Genomic DNA, 2,919 nt, shown 5'->3' with positions numbered 1-2,919 from the left:
TGCAACAGAGATTCATATTGTTTCAGAGATATATATAATGCTTCTATATTTTAATTAGAGATTCTGATTTCATTTTATAAATATTCTAAATGCATCTGTATTAGATCAACACTAATACAAACACTGATTTTTATAGTAATTAGAAGAGTTGGGAAAATTTAAGATGGGAAGGTTTATGAATCAGAAGCATTACATTAATATATGTAGGCATCCGTAGATGACATGCCACTGAGTCACCATTGTATTTTTAATTGCTCTATTTACTGATAAAAGAAAAATGCACACTGAAGTGCTAGTATCTTTAGACTACTAAAACCATAACTTCTGCATTTCTATTAGCCATAAAATTATAGAAGTTAAAACAGAATCATAGTTTTGGAGGATACTGAAATGATGTTATTTTTAAATTCTCTACATCTACCTCTTGGCATATCACAATTTATTCAGTTTACTCCCAAAACATTACTGTAAATCTCTCAAGTTTATAGGTGATAAAATAGTTTCTTGTCGATGCACACACAAGTACACACATATGCACATTTGGGGGCCACAAATATTTTTAAAATTGGACCTAAAACTGGAGGAATCCTAAAATAATTTTATTTGTTTTATTTATTGATTGAGGAGGGTGGAAGTACACTGGTTATTAGGTTAAACAACAGCAATGACCTATTTTCTCTTCTGGCTAGAATTACATTGTGGTATTCTACTGTTTCCTGCATTTATTTAATTCCTATTTATTTACTATAAATGTAATGGGAATACGCAAGTGTGCTGACAGTTGTGGGATTTTTTTATTGTTGTGCAAGTGAAAATTATCTTGATTTAAAGTACAAAATCTAGGGAAGGTAAGAGCTGCTTCAGCTACAGGTAGGCTAACTGAGCAAACATTTTAATAGAAGTTAGTGAAAGAAAGTACATGCAAACAATATGGGATATAAACCGTATTAAATGTGCTGGATCAGCGGGGTTTAGAGACTGTTATCTGCAGGTCTGTGTTTCCCATTTTCCTTTGCATAACTGGACATACACCAACTGCATGTTACTTTCTCAGGAATCAGTAAGCCTCCTTTTATACATTAGTTTCTATAAATCAGGTACCCAGAAAATGCATTTTCAATATTTTTGCATTCAAACTTTGTGGTTCTGCATTGTCTCCTTTTCTGGGGAAGCATATATGTTATATGCATCATGCCAGCTTTCATTTTCAATAAAAAGAGAATCAGTTCATAATATGGGTAAAGGGATTGTTTTGTCATACAGCTAATGCTATACAAACTGTAATATCCTATTAATGATGTCTAGTTAAGTTTGAGTTTGGGCTTGCCTATGGATCACAGTCCACCAACAACATTTATAAAAATAAAAATGATTTTGCTATGAACTCTGGAGCTCTATATGCTTCACAATATTTACTTTTAATCTGTGTTGTTTCTATAATACAGTGTTTAGTGTCAATCTATGTTAGATGTAGACATACAGGTTTGTGGTGAGAAATTTTTGTTTGAAAATGAAGAAATATCACAAATTAAAATCTTTGAAGCTATCTTGAGTAATTAAATTCCCATATCTACATAATCTATGTTTGCAACACTTAAGTTATATGTCTTTTAGTAATTAAAATGTGTATGTCCTTTGTAACATTATTTTATCAAGTGTACTCAAAGAAACAGAACCTTTAAACTTGCAGCTATTCTAACTGGGGAAATTAATTTACTGTGTTTCATATGTCAGTAAGTATAGAGTACTTCTGGTTTCTGTATTTGATGCTAAATATACCCATACCTAATAAGTGCATCGTAGTAAGCGCAGCATCAATGAACTGATATGTCAATATCACCACTATAGAGCTAGAGAAACACCAGCTATAAATTTAGAGGGCCCTCACTGACATCAGTATAACTGAGAGATGAATTTGGTTCTGTATTGATATAACAGGTTATATCACTGGCTGAGGCTGCTCAGCACTGTTCTGAATACAGATGTCAGTTATTTACCATCAGCCCAGTGCATTTTCAGTAAATTCTCTTTTCCTAGTGATCACTTACCAAATGATTTCATTCCTTTTGCTTGAAGAAGAATGTAGTCTGTCCTGTATGTTATCACTTTCCAACTCTGAAACTGAGATGGGGGAGGGAAGGGAAAAGGAGCACCACGCTATTAATATAATATTTGCTACTGCACTGATTTTGCATTACCTCCCACTGAGCAAAGCGTGGAGTAGCATTAGTGTTGCCTTGTCTGCTCATCACTTTGGCGAGAGGAAAATTCCTCAATAGCAGACTATGCTGCGTATGTCAGGAAGTTAAAAATATGCCACGGTTCTAAACCTCTATTTCAGATTATATTTTACTGTAACCAACCAGGATCAGACTTTCCATCAAATGGCACTTAGAAATATCGCTTACTGCTACTCTACTGAAAGCCTTATCAAACATGCATTTGCTTGAGATGGCAAAAATGCACACTAGTGTGCAGCATGGAAAGGTGTTTGCTTTTGTTTCTGCAGTTCATGAAGAGAACTGGTGGATTATCTGCATTATGGCAATAGAGAGATGGCAGATAATTTTTACAGATGTCTCACAACAATCTGACTGAATACTAGAGTGCAAAATGGGGGATGGGCAAATGGACAAAAGGTGCTTTGTAAAATTTTGTTCAGGACTAGTAAGTATTGACATTTCTAGATTACATTATCAAAACAATTGTATTCACTGCCGAATTATTATTATTTTCAGTTGCAATTGATTTGGGAAATATAAATGCATTTTTAACTTTGACATGTTTGATAATATTGTAATGATTTAGAATGCAACTCCACACTTTATTTGGAGCTGAGTGAAGAGGCAGCATTATTAGCTGCCATAGACTAAAATACCTTGTAGAGATATAATTGTATGCAGCCTGTGGAGTATAAAA

The sequence above is a fragment of the Ciconia boyciana genome, chromosome 7 (genome assembly GCF_034638445.1).
Source record: "Ciconia boyciana chromosome 7, ASM3463844v1, whole genome shotgun sequence".
Classification (NCBI taxonomy): Eukaryota; Metazoa; Chordata; class Aves; order Ciconiiformes; family Ciconiidae; genus Ciconia; species Ciconia boyciana.
This window is presented reverse-complemented; position numbering follows the sequence as displayed.